Here is a 19,543-nt window from a genome sequence, read left to right as displayed (position 1 = left end):
GTTTCGACTCAGGTCTTTCAGTGCTCTGTCAAACTCTTCACGCAGTATCTTGTATCCCATTTCGTCTTCATCTACATCCTCTTCCATTTCCATAATATTGTCCTCAATTACATCGTCCTTGTATAAACCCTCTATATACTCCTTCCACCTTTCTGCCTTCCCTTCTTTGCTTAGAACTGGGTTGCCATCTGAGCTCTTGATATTCATACAAGTGGTTCTCTTCTCTCCAAAGGTCTCTTTAATTTTCCTGTAGGCAGTATCTATCTTACCCCTAGTGAGACAAGCCTCTACATCCTTACATTTGTCCTCTAGCCATCCCTGCTTAGCCATTTTGCACTTCCTGTCGATCTCAGTTTTGAGACGTTTGTATTCCTTTTTGCCTGCTTCATTCACTGCATTTTTATATTTTCTCCTTTCATCAATTAAATTCAATATTTCTTCTGTTACCCAAGGATTTCTATTAGCCCTTGTCTTTTTACCTACTTGATCCTCTGCTGCCTCCACTACTTCATCCCTCAGAGCTACTCATTCTTCTTCTACTGTATTTCTTTCCACCATTCCTGTCAATTGTTCCCTTACGCTCTCCCTGAAACTCTCTACAACCTCTGGTTCTTTCTGTTTATCCAGGTCCCATCTCATTAAATTCCCACCTTTTTGCAGTTTCTTCAGTTTTAATCTGCAGTTCATAACCAATAGATTGTGGTCATCATCCACATCTGCCCCTGGAAATGTCTTACAATTTAAAACCTGGTTCCTAAATCTCTGTCTTACCATTATATAATCTATCTGATACCTTTTAGTATCTCCAGGATTCTTCCAGGTATACAACCTTCTTTTATGATTCTTGAACCAAGTGTTAGCTATGATTAAGTTATGCTCTGTGCAAAATTCTACAAGGCGGCTTCCTCTTTCATTTCTTCCCCCCAATCCATATTCACCTACTATGTTTCCTTCTCTTCCTTTTCCTACTGACGAATTCCAGTCACTCATGGCTATTAAATTTTCGTCTCCCTTCACTACCTGAATAATTTCTTTCATCTCGTCATACATTTCATCAATTTCTTCATCATCTGCAGAGCTAGTTGGCATATAAACTTGTACTACTGTAGTAGGCAAGGGCTTCGTGTCTATCTTGGCCACAATAATGCGTTCACTATGCTGTTTGTAGTAGCTAACCCGCACTCCTATTTTTTATTCATTATTAAACCTACCCCTGCATTACCTCTATTTGATTTTGTATTTATAACCCTGTAATCACGTGACCAAAAGTCTTGTTCCTCCTGCCACCGAACTTCACTAATTCCCACTATATCTAACTTTAACCTATCCATTTCCCTTTTTAAATTTTCTAACCTACCTGCCCGATTAAGGATCTGACATTCCACGCTCCGATCCGTAGAACGCCAATTTTCTTTCTCCTGATAACGACGTCCTCTTGAGTAGTCCCCGCCCGGAGATCCGAATGGGGGACTATTTTACCTCCGGAATATTTTACCCGAGAGGACGCCATCATCATTTAATCATACAGTAAAGCTGCAAGTCCTCGGGAAAAATTACGGCTGTAGTTTCCCCTTGCTTTCAGCCGTTCGCAGTACCAGCACAGCAAGGCCGTTTTGGTTAATGTTACAAGGCCAGATCAGTCAATCATCCAGACCGTTGCCCCTGCAACTACTGAAAAGGCTGCTGCCCCTCTTCAGGAACCACATGTTTGTCTGGCCTCTCAACAGATACCCCTCCGTTGTGGTTGCACCTACGGTACGGACATCTGTATCGCTGAGGCACGCAAGCCTCCCCACCAACGGCAAGGTCCATGGTTCATGGGGGGGCCACATCGTCTACGGTAATGTATTCCGCATAAACACACCTTGGATCTCGGAATGTTGAATTTCTTCTTAACAAACTGAAGCGCCCTGTCTGGTACGGTGTCGTGTATTCTCCGCCTTGTGAAATTTCCGTCCAGAAAAGGTCGAGGGAGGGCCCACTAATCCCCTGGGGACGCGATCTATCATGCTCAAGCCGTACGGTACTAGCCATACTATACGTTGCATGTAACAATTTCAGTGTTATTAGTTCTGATATGTGTATTTTTCATGTAGAGAGTTCTTACTGATTAAATGTAAAAAAAAAAAAAAAAAAAAAAGATTCTATTAATTTAACAGAAATTTGGTTTAGAACACATACACAGCGACGTTGCAAAAGTGGAGCACAAAATAAGTAAATAAATAAATAAACAAGTAAATTGCGGTCAGGTTTTTGAGGGGCCATTTGTTGGCTGGTTCAATGCTGAAATTTGTTAAACTTACGTCAGAGAGGCACTCGACCCAAAGGACATGTAAGAAGGCGCAAAAGCATTGTAGTTCAAGAGTGCATTTGTAGATGATCAAAAAAGTGACGAGACTAACAAAAATTAAGAACCTATTAAGGAGGTGGTTCTTGATAAAACTGAAGGACATAAAGAAAACGTAGAAAAGCTTGCACATAACTGGCATGCAAAAGAAGACAGTGTATTATTGGAAGAAAGAGCAAATGAAGGAGAATCCAATGAAAGTAGTAGTAATATTTTCTCTTCTGACATCTGTCAGTGAACTTTGACTATCTTGGAAATCTAACAGTTGAATCATCAAAATGGTAAGTCACAACAAATTTAAAAACAAACACTACTTATTCGTTTCTGTTTAACAGACAATGAGATAAAAAAAAGCGTTAACTAACAGTTAACGTCTGACTCCTCCTATATCAGCCACAGCGTGAGAATGTTTTTAGAACTTAGATGGCACATTCAACTAAAAATCACAGTTTGAACTATTCTTGATGGAGTCTCTTTACCACAGCCACTAGTTTGAACAACGCATATAAGTTTGTTAAAAGTTTTCAAACGTTGTTGAATTTTTAAACCTTAAAACCTTAGGAACAAGTCTAACTATAAATAGAAATACCCAGACAGCACCTCAAACGGGAGAATGGTCCTATCGGAATTAGTAAATAAATAAATGATTTTGTGAGGATGGTAATTGGTGAGGATGACAGAAGTCCGCGTTGGGTTCCAAAATACATAGCTAAACCACTGCATAAACGTCAGTCTGAAGTAGATCAAAATATGCGACGTGTAGGTAACAAAATAGGAAATTAATGCAGTTCTGTGTGAACTCGAAATTGATCACGGCAAATATCACCAAGTCAATCAATAACTTAATATTTAAATAGCTCAGGAGTCTCACATTTGCAACGTTAGTGCGCGTCTTTCTAAAGTGAATGGGAACTCACAAAAAGGAAGCTAAATTATAAAGATATCCTTAATTTTAGCTCAGTATATGATCATTCATCATTACAACCTAAAGAAAGTCAATTTTGCGTTTGGTGTTTCATGTCACGTCCACAGTTGTGGTCATTAGAGATGATTAAGATTTCGCTCGGATTGTTGGTTACGGGAGAGGTGGGGGTGAGGGGAGGGGGAGGGGGAGGAAGCTACCATGACCACTTTAAGGAATCTTCACAGCATTTGCTTAAACAAGGAAAGCTAAATACAGTAGACTATGGACGGCCAGATGATTGAGTCCTGGTTAGCCACTGCGCTAACCTCCCTTGGCACGATAAACAACAAATAGACAGTAGATAGAACAAAATAAGACTTCACAGGGATATTAGAATATTTCAGTACATAAAGAAGATTCGGTTCTTTTACAGCACCAGACAGCAGTCATTTTCAATAGATATATTTTAATAAAGGCACACTTATTAAATACACGGAAATATTAAATGGCATTATGTTCACACATGTGTAGTGTAGCTTAATTTTAACTGTTAATTTGTAAACACTACTGAGGCAGGAGACTAGTGGTGCTTTGGATTTAGATGCATTATAAATCACATACGTACACTTTTAAAAATAATCTGATTCCCATCGCACTTTATCCAGGCCAATTTGGACTGGCTAAATGGCAAAAGTAATTTTATTGTCATTTAGGTGTGTTTAAAATCAGCTTATAAGCTTTATCAATTTTTTTATCTGTTTTGTTTTTTTCTGTTTTTTATATTTTTTTTAAAAAAAAGATTGCTATTTACATTTCACAAGTTTTTTTATTTACATACATATTCTGATATATTATTTAGTCTAGTTTTTGAAGGTAGGAGATAGCCTTCAAGTAAGCCCTTATCTCACCATTCTCCTCATACTTTTTCAATATTTTTTCCAGCCTTTCATCCCGTTTCATGTACACTGTTTTCTTTCTTTTACCTTCCATACTCAGCTCTGTTCTCACTAACACGCACTCTGAATTTTTTGCTTATGTTTTCATGCAAGTAATTACATCACTAATTTTAGGATTTGGTTTGGAAAGCATATTATTAATTTTGTTACGCCAGCCCTCTAAGGAGTTAGTTGTTCGATGGAGCAGTCTGTAGCATCTCCAAAGGCTGATAGGGTTTTCTTCATTTTCGAATCACCCCTCTACAAATTAGTTGAAAAAGTCAGAAAGCCTAGGAACATCCGGTGCCTGTGAATGTATCTCCAGCCAGCCATCACATACATCTTCAGGCCGTAGAAACGCCAGCGCAGCACACATGCGAATTTGTTATATCACTTCTTCATTTTCTTCATATTCGCGAGTGAGTCCAAGATCCTGTACTTTCCTCTAGAGAGACTTTCTCATGTGGAAGTAGCATCCATGCACGGAGGAAGTTGGTAACATATGTATAATTGCAGAAATCGCTGCTGATTCAAAATCTACAGTCACACTTGCAGGGTTCCATTCTGGAATATTTTCCAGCACATTTCTGAAAAGTCAGATGTATGTCTCTTTCCTTTTATTCGGTAATAATGCAAATGCAACTGGGTAGATATTAGTCTCATTTTTATTACTTCCAATATCTGCATGAATTGTATATATATATGTGAAAACTGTTTGCTACAGCACTTGAACGTACCATCCATAAAAAAAAGTCTCGTTTACTTCTTAGAGCCTCTCTTCCTGCTCTTCCACAAAAAAACTATTATCCTGTCTCCTGATTTATCGTCGCTTAACAGGTAAGTGCTGCCATAATTCATAGTTAATAGCTCTGCTTTAAGTTCAATCTCTTCTCTTGTCTCTGGATCCCTCTCAGTTCCCTGAGACTTTGCCCTTTGCTTGTATAACGTCCTCGTCGTTGTTCGCTGCTCTGGCATTTCTGTCACAAAGTCGTACCCTCGATTATGCACGCTACCTAGCTCCTATGAATAGATTTTAGAAATAGACGTATTTTCCTTTCGTGCCCTCTTCTTTGCCTGGTTCAGAGTCCTCTGTACCTCCAACCTTGCGTCATCCGGAGCTCCACATTGATGCTCGTGTGAAAAGAACACTGTAGAATCCTTGGTTTTAAGCTTTCCTCGGCAATGCTTCTCTTTCTGTTTTGAACAGCGCCAAATCACAGTCCTATCTTCCTTCGTTTTCTTCAGTGTGTAAGAATAACCTTGATAGTGGCAACTAGGCTTAGCACGAATTGTCGTTGAAACTTCCATATCACAACCACAGAGATGGTAATATCCAAGTGGCACGATGTGAAGTCTACGAAAACTAGAGCGATACTAACGGGTAGACGGGACTGTGCGGGCGGAGTTTTGGCGAATCCAGGGAACAGGTAGAGCAAGGTGATTATGACGGTCCGGCTGCAGGTAGGACGGGACACAATGGGTACGAGGCGGAGAGTTCGAAGATTTCTAGTGGGACGGAAAGTTCGCAGGGCGTAGAATTCATACATTCGTCTGGAACGACAGCGAGGGAGGTTTTTTTTTTGTTTGTGAAGAGACCTAGTCCTTTATTGTATGGTTTCAAGTATAGTCCTTTTCCGATGTCCGTTGCCTCCATCATGCAGTTATGTCTTCGCGCCCTCTGCAGTTGCTCCTGGGAGTTTTGTGCACTCTTGACTGAGCTGGCAACAGTCACTCCCCTTCAGATGAATGAACGTAGAGTAGTGATGTATTCCATACCGCTCCATCAGTCTTGTAATATCTATTGTAAAACTTACTGCCATGATCTATTTGTAGGTTGTCCGGGCTTCAGTTTATTTCCATCTGGAGCAATCACTCAACCACACGTGCGACATCCTTCCCTCTTTTTGCTTTCGCGAAAACGCCGAAGCAAATTTAGAATAAGTATCAATGACCATCAAAATATATTTGAAGCCAATATTAACACGTGAATATTCCCCCATGCCAACAAGATACCCCAGCCACAGGTCATCCACACCTTTTATCATAACATACCTATGAGGGTATGTTTTAAGTACTGGTTCGTGTAGTTTTTGAACAACAGTCTCCATACTCTTTCTAAGCTCAGGAATGACTGGAACAACTTTATTTGAATGAACTGCAATGGTGGCCTAAATTAAAGCAACAAACCGTTGTTTCTGCATCCTGTGTTTAATTCGCAATGTAATCATATAAACTGCCAACAGATGTCCATACGATTGTTTTCTGTATGGAAGATGGCATTCTGGTCCATGGACAATCAGAGCAATGCTGACGTCAGGGCACCTATCAAATGGGGTAGTGTCTGCCAACAAGTCTCACATCCACAATCGCTGTGTGTACAGACACAGATGGAGAATGGCACAGAGCATAGCCTGCCAGACTCTGTGTGGTGGAGGTCCATAGGAAGAATGGACGAAGGACAGTCGCAAACTGATGAGGCCAGATTGTTCTGCGGTAAAATAAACATAATCTTGCAAAATTTCCGTTTGTTGCTTTAATTTTGGACACCAGTGTGTATTACAAGCGACAGCTGATGCAATGAGCAGTCGTAGTCCATCTATTTGCTCACTGGCGTCATCGTAATACACAGGGTAGTTATAATTAAAGTTTAACTTTCAAACCGTTGTAGTAATAACACCACTGGTCGGAATGACGTCAAATTGCAACGGAATGTTATCGGAGACGGGGGAAAACGCAGGGCAGAAGAAAAATAAATAGTTCCAAAATGTAGAAATAGATGGCACTGTGAGCATCATAATTTAATAGTGTTCGACTACAAATTACAAATGAATCATACAGCAACGCCTAAGGTGTACTTTTGACCTTAAACAGACTGTATTACTCAGTGTGCGTGAGTGTACAGGTGTGATACTGTTAGTTACGTAAGCCCATCCACCACGGCAAGGTCATATCACATCAAATGGGAAAAATCGGTTTTTAAATGTCATGGAACGCATAAAAAGCATCACTCACATCGGTTTTTAATTGTCCTGACGCCAAAACCCGCGTAAAAAGCATCAATCACGTCGGTTTTTAACAGTCTTGAGGCTAAAAACCGCATAAAAAGCATCAGTCAAAATCAAATCGGATTATTAATTTCCGTGTGACTGGCGGAAAACATGTTCAATATGCTGTCCACCGTTTTCTGCAACAAGTTGAAATCGAGAAACAGCGTGTTCCATAAGTGATCGAAGTGTTTCCGGTGTCATGTTCAGAATGTGTTGCACAATACGTGCCTTCAATGCAGCTAAGTTTGCAATCGGAATACTGAACATAACACCTTTCAGACAGCCCCACAGCCAGAAGTCACACGGATTAAGATCAGGTGATCGGGACGGCCAGGCTGTAGGAAAATGGCGGCTGATAATTCTAGCATTTCCGAAATGGCGTTTCAGCAACTCCTTAACTGGATTTGCAATGTGCGAAGATGCGCCGTCTTGCATAAAAATGATCCCATCCACACATCCACGCTGTTGGAGAGCTGGAATGACGTGGTTACACAAAAGACACTCAGAGCGCTTACCAGTGACTATAAGGAAACAGGACCAGAAGACCTGTCTCTTCGGGAAAAAAAAGCCCTGTCATAAATGATGCCATAAACCTGCACCACACAATGACCTTTTCAGGATGAAGTGCTACTGGTTGATTTGCGTATGGATTTTACGTAGCCCGTATTTGACAATTCTGCGTATTGACATAACCTGTCAGATGGAAGTGGGCTTCGTTTGTCCACAAAATCTTCCACGGCCAATCAATGTCCACTTCCATGTGAGCAATAAATTCTAAAGCAAAGGTCTCTCTTGCTGGCAAGTCAACAGGAAGCAACTCGTGCACATGGGTTATTTTGAATGGATAGCAAAGAAGGATGTTTCGTAGGATTTTACGCATCGTGGTCACGGGTACGTCCAATGTTCGGGCAATTCTCCGTGCACTGCACGTTTGCACACCACCACTAGTCTCCTGCATTGCTGTGGCCACTGCTTCCACTGACGTCGAATCAATTCGTTTCCTCCCTCTACCAGGTTGCACACCAAAAGAAAAGGTCTTTCGAATTTCCGAATCATTTTCTCCAGACCCACGGCAGTCATCGGACCAACTCCTTTTTTCAAACACTTCAGTGCCCGGAACTTCTGCAGTGTGCACAGTCATTATTCTTTTAATACAGATTTGCAAGCAGAGAGCGATCCTGCATTGAGACAGTCATGGCGAACGTCGCAGACGCGAAAGGAGGAAAAGCCGCGTACCCGGCGTGTATATACCAATTTCAATGGGTCGTACGCATGACAGGTGTTCTATTCTGACACATACAGCGCTATCTATTGGTCAATTTTCACAGTATTTTTTTTCTTCTGCCATACATTTTCCCCCTTCTCCTATAATATTCCGTTGCAATTTGACATCATTCTGACCAATGTTGTTATCTATACAGCGTTTTGAAACTTGAATTGCCCCCTCTGTTTATTGTTTTGTCCGCTATTGTTCTGTGGATGATAATTGTGATTCGGTGCATTACTGTACTGTCCATTTGTGTTCCTATTGTGGTTCTGCCATCCTGAATAATTCGGACTATTCCAATGATTTTGATTCCCATAGTAGGTGTTTCTATTACTGTTGTTCTTGTGGCTTCGTCCATTGCCATTACCATTACAATTATTCGACGAATTATTCCCATAATGGTGTCTATCCTCTTCGATAACCAAATCTAAAGAGTCCAGTACAGATAGAAAATGTTCCACGTTGTCTTCAGGAATGTGAAACAATTTCTCCTTTAGATCACGCGGTAACTTCTCCTTTAATATCTTTAAAACATCACACTCAGGAATTGGTGTGGATAAATTTTTCACTTTGTCCAGATACTTTTCGAAAGATTTCCGCAAAGTACCGCCTTTTCTATTAAATGGCTCAGGACTATAAACTTCTTTTCTCAATCGTTCTTGTACCCCACGCGACCAATACTTGTTTAGAAAAGCTTGTTCAAATTCATCGAAGGAGCTGCATGGTTCAGCTTTCTGTGTCGCGAACAACGCTGGCTCACCTTGAATATGGGTAATGGTAAAGACAATTTTCTCCCTTTCGTTCCAACTTTTTGGCATTATTCCGCGGATCCCTTTGATAAACACAATTGGATGGGGTCCGTTCTTATCATTGGTAAACTTCTGAAACTGTGAATTCTTCACTAAAGCATCCTGAGTCACCAATGATTGTGTATGGTCTTGATAAACGGATGTTACTCCACGTGTTGGATTGAAATTATTGCCCGTCTGCCCCCTACTTTCAGTTAAAGGCGTTTCATAATGATCAGGGTGTGTTTCTGTGATACTAACACACTCCGGTGAACTGTTATGAGATGTTTGCATACGTGTTTCATTAAGCACTTTCTGCACGTTTTGTAATTCAGTCTGGAGTTCATGAATCTTTGTGTTGTTTTCATGTATCAGTTGTGTTCCTGCTCGTTGTAACATCACAGGTAGTTCCTTCTGTATAAGAGTACTAATTTGCTTGTCTTTGTCATTTAGCCATGTGTTGAATGTGGTCACAACGCGTTCTTCTTGTTCTTTGCATTTTTGTTCTATTACGTTTTAATTAACAACCGCAAGGTTTTCTACACGTGTACTTATGTTGCGTATTTCTGCTTCCAAAGAAGTGTGTGTTTGTTGTAATTTGTCCACATCCTGGGTTACTTGCTTTACATTCTGTGGTAAGTCATGGTATGTTTGTTGCATACTTGAAATGTTGTTCTGTATAGCAGACAACTGAGCATCTATTTGCTGTCGCAGCTGGCGATCGTGTTCTTTTAACCGGTTTTCAAGCTTTTGATCTATCTCTTTTGAGAACTGTGAAAAGCTTAACTGCGTACGCTCGTCTAATTGACTGATGCGTTCATCCAAGGTCCTAATCCGTTCATCTACTCTGCTAATATTATTATTAATCTCAGTTGCAAGCTGTTTAGCAGTTTCTTGATCGCGCTGTATCTGTGATTGTTCCTGTATTTTAAACATTTGTTCCATTTTCATCATTAAGAGAGAAAATGGATCCATTACTGTTTGTGTTGGCTCTACCGGTGGTAAATCGACTGTAACTGGTGTTTCTTGTGGCTCTGTTTCAGTATGCACTTGAACTACCGTCTGTATTCTGCCTAAGTGTTCTACAGCAGATGCATCACTGACTTTAATATTAGTGTCCTGTTCTATATCCTCTGTCTGATCTGAAAAAATATTATCAATTTCTACATCACTAGTTATTCCTTCCTTCTCTGAATGTTCTACAGTTACTTCCTGCTGTGTAGCTTTTCTTACACGTCGCACTGTTTTCATCATGTTTGGAAATGTTTGGGTGCAAGTCTAATCGGGAAAACGTCATACGCAACACATCAATTATTCCGTCACACAAAACATAAAATAATCACTACACTGCACCAGATTGGAATCAGTACTATAAATGTTCACTTTCGTTTGGTTAAAATTCAGTTCCAATCTCGTTCAGTTAACCTCTACTGAAAACACTTGATGCTGTATTTTACTGATCCTTCTCGCAGTTATTTAAATATAATTGACTCTTATAGCTTCCTAAGAGGAAACACAGATTGTAAGTATTTTTCATTGTTACGTTAGTCAGGTACAGTTCTAGGTTGAAGAAGATACTGTGTTTTTCTACGGACCTTGGTTGTGCCTACCTTACGAAGTGCTTCTTTCTGATGACGCTGGGGTGGAATGGTACAGCAAATATATCGTGCTTAGTGTCGTCGTAGATTTCCGCTCATTACAGCATGAAACAAATAGAAAAAAACACACATTAGCACACATATATAAGCTAGTCCTGTCAATAGGTTGCCACTGAATTGCCCCCTCTGTTTATTGATTGTATAGCCACTGAATTGCTATTTATTTATTTAATGGGATAATAATAATTATTAAAAGGTGGCAATTTTATTTAAGCATTGAATTTACTCTTTCGATTGTTGCGAGTCAGCGACAGTGAAATGCTGCTCGGTTTGGAAAATACACATTTTATAAGAATTATTTGGTCCAGGAAACACTTTTGCGATCACGGTTGCGGTTTAGACGGTATTCGCGTAATTGTACTGATTAAAAGTTATCGTTTCCGAAAGACGCAGGTTCGTTTAAAGCTGTGTGCACTTTTGCGCGTATAATGAAAATACACTCCTGGAAACTGAAATAAGAACACCGTGAATTCATTGTCCCAGGAAGGGGAAACTTTATTGACACATTCCTGGGGTCAGATACATCACATGATCACACTGACAGAACCACAGGCACATAGACACAGGCAACAGAGCATGCACAATGTCGGCACTAGTACAGTGTATATCCACCTTTCGCAGCAATGCAGGCTGCTATTCTCCCATGGAGACGATCGTAGAGATGCTGGATGTACTCCTGTGGAACGGCTTGCCATGCCATTTCCACCTGGCGCCTCAGTTGGACCAGCGTTCGTGCTGGACGTGCAGACCGCGTGAGACGACGCTTCATCCAGTCCCAAACATGCTCAATGGGGGACAGATCCGGAGATCTTGCTGGTCAGGGTAGTTGACTTACACCTTCTAGAGCACGTTGGGTGGCACGGGATACATGCGGACGTGCATTGTCCTGTTGGAACAGCAAGTTCCCTTGCCGGTCTAGGAATGGTAGAACGATGGGTTCGATGACGGTTTGGATGTACCGTGCACTATTCAGTGTCCCGTCGACGATCACCAGTGGTGTACGGCTAGTGTAGGAGATCGCTCCCCACACCATGATGCCGGGTGTTGGCCCTGTGTGCCTCGGTCGTAAGCAGTCCTGATTGTGGCGCTCACCTGCACGGCGCCAAACACGCATACGACCATCATTGGCACCAAGGCAGAAGCGACTCTCATCGCTGAAGACGACACGTCTCCATTCGTCCTTCCATTCACGCCTGTCGCGACACCACTGGAGGCGGGCTGCACGATGTTGGGGCGTGAGCGGAAGACGGCCTAACGGTGTGCGGGACCGTAGCCCAGCTTCATGGAGACGGTTGCGAATGGTCCTCGCCGATACCCCAGGAGCAACAGTGTCCCTAATTTGCTGGGAAGTGGCGGTGCGGTCCCCTACGGCACTGCGTAGGATCCTACGGTCTTGGCGTGCATCCGTGCGTCGCTGCGGTCCGGTCCCAGGTCGACGGGCACGTGCACCTTCCGCCGACCACTGGCGACAACATCGATGTACTGTGGAGACCTCACGCCCCACGTGTTGAGCAGTTCGGCGGTACGTCCACCCGGCCTCCCGCATGCCCACTATACGCCCTCGCTCAACGTCCGTCAACTGCACATACGGTTCACGTCCACGCTGTCGCGGCATGCTACCAGTGTTAAAGACTGCGATGGAGCTCCGTATGCCACGGCAAACTGGCTGACACTGACGGCGGCGGTGCACAAATGCTGCGCAGCTAGCGCCATTCGACGGCCAACACCGCGGTTCCTGGTGTGTCCGCTGTGCCGTGCGTGTGATCATTGCTTGTACAGCCCTCTCGCAGTGTCCGGAGCAAGTATGGTGGGTCTGACACACCGGTGTCAATGTGTTCTTTTTTCCATTTCCAGGAGTGTATTCATAACACGTCGCGTAACAAAAAGAAACATGCGAATCACAACCGTGATCAAACGAAGAAAATATATGATAACATAAATGTTCTTCGCTGTTATTCAGGACAGGCTCAGATTAGACCTTGCAAGTTTTAGTTATAGGAAACCACAAAACGTTGCAGTTAGGAGATATTTGTTTTGAATAACTTGTATTTACCTTCTCTCTCTCTCCTTTTTACAGCCTTTATACCTTCACATCGATTAAGGAACTTTTCCTTCTCTACCGACCAGTACGAGAACAAAATTCAGACTCCACAAAATGTCGTACATCGAATTATTACATGCTTAACCCTTAACAATCATATATAGTTTCGTAGTACAAACCATGATAATTATTCCGTGCACTAGAAAGTCTTTGATATATTGAGCACAAAAATGAAAATAATAAAATTATAATTACATTTTTAATATCATGAATACTTCTTTAAATCATGAAAATAAGGTTTGACATCGTCGTAATATTAATTTTCAGCGTTGTAGCACTACAAACTGTAACTTTAATTATAAGTACCCTATATGTACTGCGAGAGTCGATTACTTACTCTTTTATCACGAATATCAATACCATCACCGCTGCTATTTTTTTTCACTACTCAATAGAGGTTTTAAAATGATTTTGTATTTCACGTTGCTTTGCCTTTTCGCATTCTTATGCAGATCAGTCGAATGCAAGATTTCACGATAGATCTTTGGGCGAGTAATTTAAAGTTTCTGCGGGTCTAAAAAAATAAAGTTCAGCAACCAGGTGTTCTCTGAAACTGTCTATCACCGATATGTATTGTGTTCTCAGTTGAACATACAGGCTGCGTGCCCAGCATGTATGGTTTTACTCTGCTGACACTGAACGTTTTATCTATCCTAGTGTCGCTGTGACGGTTAATGAAACTGACTATCATCGTGTAATTTCGCTGAAAGTTCATCGAGAAATTCAGCAACTGGTTTAAAGGTTTCTCTCTGTGCACGCCTCCAGCTTTATGTTCGAGAGTTTGAATCTTTGCGTCCATGTACAAGCGAACGTTTTGTCTATGCACACCTATCCTATCAGACTGTCCTGGAATGACTGAGAATTTATCCATGGTGATGCATGTACTGATGTACTCATATCTTGCCATGACGATATATGTAAAGGAACTTCTGTAAGTTCTGTCTGTACCTGCCAGCATTCAGTTTTCTTGTATTATCAATAACGAGAAACCCATACTGTGAGTGATCCCAGCAATCTGCACATATCTTTACAAAACATTGAACGACATATTGGTTCCTGCATGAGCCTGGTAAATGTGCTTTACATTCGGATTGTCCTGTTTGAATGCTATAATTAGGTTTGCATTGTCCTTCAGAAGCTGTTTTGGGATTCTAGAATATGTCTGACTCAGATAAAATACATCAACAGCCTTATGGCAACCAAACCAGAAATATCGTCGAATTTGATCTTGGTTTTCCACAGCAACATCGTCAAATATGAACACTGGCTTTAATTTTTGTGGTGGAGGGATACCACTGCTCTCACTGAACGTAGTGTATGTCACACCGTCTACACTCTTCAATATCTTCTTTAATAGTTGGTATTTGGACAGAAACAGTATTTCTGAGAACGCATGTATATGCGCAAAGCTTGGTGTGTTAGCAGCGACATGAGAACATCTCCCTTGCCGCAGCTGGATGGACTTAGAATTGTTGAACCTGTGTTGTCGGTAAGGAGTATGCCATTCAGCTTCTGGTCTTACTGCATGCTGTCACAGCTCCAGTCGGTTACAACAAAGTCTTGAAGCTTCACTCACTCTGGCATGATGATACAGCACTAGTGAGCAGTGGGCCTTTGTAGAAAATAATGAACACTACGCTTTGCCATGATACCGACTATGTCAGGTACTGGCATGCAGTGGTATTTGACAGAGAATGTAGTTAAATGACATAATTCCCTGCTGTTGCGTGACTGCAGTGAAAACACTCTAGCAATAGCATCAGTACTTGAAATATAATGAGAGGTAAGAAAGAATACACATACATGGTTATATACATTTTTAATCTGTAATCATACATATGGTGCACTACATCAACAGGTTCTTTCTTTATCTTGACACCAGTACAGACTATAAAAAATAAAGCTTTCTTCTAAGCACAGAAATTCAGCATGTATTTATCTCAAACTTAGTGGCAGTACATTAGTTTCTGTTGGCGCCATACTGATGCAGTGTTCAAAGTCGTCTGGAGATATTCTGCAATGTCCTTATACACAACTTTAACACACTGTCTTTCCAACACAGTGGATAGCACTATCTGTAGACCGAACAAGTTTGTAATGGTGAAGTGCTGTAGATAAATGAATGTGTTTCCAGATTTCACACAGACTGCAGAGTCATCATACACTGTTGTAATGGATGGAATTAGAGCAGCACATTAAATCTCTGGAGGAAGACAGCTCGGATGATACTCGGTGGTCAACTGCTGCTTCACGAAGGCTTTTGCATCACGCAATTGATTCCATTCCAACTCCATAAACTGCAATTTTAACACTTTAAGCTGCTTCTCGATCTCTATCACAACAAGGCAGTCTTTGTCTGTAGATGCTTCTACACCAATATGCTAAACGCTTCGAACCAATGGCCGTTAAATTATACACTGAAGCAAACAGCAGCAGTGCACAGGTCGTAATGGTATCTTCTCATCCACTGTATCCTCACTGGAATATTCTGCAAAGACACGTATGATGGGGTCCAGTACTGACCTGCCTTATACTGTTTAGGAACCCTTGTGCACTCCTGTGAGTCAGGGACTCGCTGGGTGTCTTGAACTGACAATAACAGCTCGTTGTCCTGTCACTGCCACTGCCACTGCCACTGCTGTGAGTGCCGACACGCTCGCTGGTGCCACCGCTGCAGGTCCTGACAGGCTGGGACATGTCGCTACTGCCGGCCCTGACATGCTGAATGACACTGCTTCCACTGATTAGTAAAGAAGAAAAAATTACAAGCCATAACAGCACCACAAAGACTTCATTTTCTCGCAAAGACAGTAAACACAGACATTAAGCAAAGTGCACTTGCTCTTTCGTGGCTTCTTCCTATTTTGCTGCTGTGGCTAGGCAAGACTGGACGATCTCAGCTGGCACTTCATGCTGCTGAGTACAACTGAGGCTGCAAAACTGCTGAGCCCACCTTAATGTGATGGGATGCTGTTTTCCTATTGGCTACTGCCAATTTTGAACACCTCAGACAGCATAATTGTGAACTAGACTTGTTGACTGGTCCTCTGGACCAGAAGCAGACGTCTCTTGTGAGGTGGAAAACTGACTGTAAATTTCAAAAATGGGATCAGTTATAACAACAGCATCAGTCTGCATGACATGCAGAATGCATCTTGATACCATTTACTGCATAGCCATTATATGCTGGGCAGTATTCCTCTTCTTCTTCAGGCACTCACCCAATACCATCCGTTCCATTTCGCACTTAGGAGACTAAGGGTGCAGTCCTCTGTATGCTAACAGGCAACGTGGCTGTTAAACTCCACCAGTCAGACACCAGCAGCACTTCGACAGAACACATTCCGCACAGCATTGAGGGTGACATGCGAGTGATGTTGGGATCAGAGGATAGGTTCGTGGAGGGAGAAGAGGATGGCGATGAGCAATTGATGCTCTTCAATGATTTATATTATATATACAAATATGCTTCCACTGATGAGAATTAGTATCAACTGCCCGCCCTGGAAGAGTGAACGCTTCATGTGGAATATCTCCGCAATATTTACATGCGCATGAGTGTATATCAGTTGCTACACGTCCCTTGGCTCTATCTCTCTGCATTTCCACAATCTACTGAACTGAATACTTCTACTTCATTCTCCTATGCTCTTGCATTATCGCGGTCTTCCATCCTCCATGTAGTGATCTGTGGCTGCAGTTCTCCATCAAATGCATACATGTAATATAGGCATTGAAAGCTGCTTTTGTCCTTCACATTCACCTTGTTTATCGAACACATTGTGATACTTTCACAGCGACAGCTCAGCATAGACTGAACCTCTCCCACCAGTTCTGGTCTTGTGAGTGGAGAAAAAAAAAATCCCCCTCATCTGAATTTCGCGCCAATTTCTGTGGGAGGAAATGGGGATCGGATGTTAGCACAGCCTTGGGACAAGGAAATTCCTGCCATTTTTGAAATTCAAGCTATTTTTTTAATTTCCCACCAAAATTCGAAATTCCCGTCAATAGTGTTGGATGGAGAGGTGAAGGGGGACAGGAGGGGAGAGCTGGGGGGAGGGGGAGGGAGCAGTGACCCACATGCTGTCTTGGGAAAACCCTTGATGTCACCTGGGTGGTAGGTTTGGAGTAAATAATTGATAAATTTAATCAATTTACATATCAATTTGATATCAAATGTGTAATCAGAGTTCCATTACCTTACTACTCCCATCAAATATAAATCTTCCATTTGCCTTCCATAATGCTTATACTTCTACCCTGATAACAATTTTTTGGGACTCGCAATGGATATTGTAGTTAAAAAGCTAAACGAAATGTGACAATACGAAACTATTGTTTACTTAATGATTGAATGACATCTTTGGTACAAAGTCGATCGCCATATCTTATCTAACTTCAAGCCTTCTTCTTTCCTGTTAAAATTATTGTGGTGTTTAAAAATCTCTACAGCCTCTCTATACATACGTGCATAATAATGCGATGTCTTAGCTAGCACGCTCGTCTCACTAAATTTTATTTCATGTTCACCCGTTTCAAAAACATGTTCTGCTACAGCCGATTTGTCCGTGTGTCCCAGTCGACAGTTCCTTTTATGTTCAGTGAGTGAAAGCCTAAACGCTATGATTTAATACTAAGTTTGCAGTTTGTGCAATATCTTTGTTGATTTTCAGTGTTTCCAGAAGCGTCACCTTCATGCTTTTCTTGACACAGTGTAAAACTTCACTCCTTCCATCATATCAATCGTTATGTGCTAAAAGATAACCAGCAAATGTAGACTCATTCTTCCTTAATTGCAAGCTTCTCGCATGTTCACATAGCCTAATTGTCACATGTCTGCCTGAATGACCAATATACACTTTTTCACATTTCTTGAAAGTCTTTTTATATACACCAATCTGCGCCAAGGAGTGGAATTTGTCTTTACTGTTGAAATTTTTTTTTTGATACGTTAGTGATATAAAATGCAGATGTGTAGTTGCGAGAATTTTATTTTTTTGCAAGATTGTGTGAAGTGTTACCAATATATGGTATTTTGTACCAGGATTTGTAACAATTGAGTGACTGCTGTTGGCCAGCGTACAGAAGTGTTGTAATACCAGTAACATAAAATTTTTTTATTGAAAAGTGAAGACTAATTTGTATCCTTTGGCGCATAGTGATGTATGTAAAATTACTTGCAAGTAGTGTGAAAATATGTATATTGGTCAGTTAGGCAGAGCTGTGACAGTTAGGCTACGTGATCATGATAGAAGCTGGCGATTAAGAAAGAAAGATTCCATCTTTGCCAATCATCTTTTAGTAGAAAAACATTTGCATGATGCAGAATGTAAAGTTTTACATTCTGTCCAGAAAAACAGAAAGATCACCCTACAGAAAACACCGAAAATCAGCAAACACGACCCAAAATGCCAGCATAATATTAAACGATCAGACTCAATTTCCATTTTCCCCTATATTAAATTAAGTTTTAATTAGAAATACTAGATTAAGATTGTAAATTCATATTGTTCATCATCATTTGTGAAATGTATCTCCACATACAAACTTTGTTTACCAATTTTTTAGTTAATGTAATCTTTGTAATGTTTTCCTATATAAACACTTTATTTTTGTATCTTCTGTGCAAATAATATCTTTGTAAGTCGCACGTCATTTTGACCTGCGTTTGCGACATTGAGTTGTCACCTGAAGATCGCCCTGAAGCCGAAATCCAGTTCGTGGCCAAATAAATATAATTTTGCAGAACTTTGGGAAATGTTTTGCTTTTTAGTATTATTGAAGATACCATCAGTGTAAAACGGTGTTGAACTTTGATGTTATAACTATGGCTTGTGTGTGAGACAAAGGACCATAGTCATTTTCTGGCTCAGTTGGTTGATGTTGTTGTGTTTGATCGAGGTTGCACAGTCCAGCTTTGTCTTACATCTTCGTCAAATTATGGATTCTGCATTCGCTGGTAGGCAAAGAATCGAACAGGATTAGGGTACGCTAAGAGGAAGACTACTCGGTAGTGCCGTGAAACGACAGGGAGGGGTTAAGGAAGGATAGAGTGGACATCAGGAGAGCAGAGAGGGATATCGTATGTAAATCGGAAGGAAATGTGGATGGTGCAGCAGTTTTTTATTGACACACAAAGTGAAAAATGGAAAACATATGAAGAAACCATGGAGATTCTAGAAGATCGTGGGCAATAGTAAACAAAGCTTGTGAGGACTAAGCGGACAAATTCGAATAGTATCGATAGACGTTGAACCGCAAGTTCGAAGCTCACTCCGACAATAATGCTGAACACATCTGCGAGAAGATTGTGAGAGAGAGGTGCGATCTCGATTTGAGACAGGCGGTATAGTTGGAAAATGCAGTTGCCAACGAAACTACGAAATGAAAACAACTATCGCAATCCACAGAAAGCCGAATAAAATCGCAATAAAGTGCGATTTGAAATTTTACGGAAAAACAGTTCCAAGTACACAGGATGATGGTCGAGAAGGGG

Source organism: Schistocerca nitens, chromosome 1 (assembly GCF_023898315.1).
Source record: "Schistocerca nitens isolate TAMUIC-IGC-003100 chromosome 1, iqSchNite1.1, whole genome shotgun sequence".
In the NCBI taxonomy this organism is placed as follows: domain Eukaryota; kingdom Metazoa; phylum Arthropoda; class Insecta; order Orthoptera; family Acrididae; genus Schistocerca; species Schistocerca nitens.
This window is presented reverse-complemented; position numbering follows the sequence as displayed.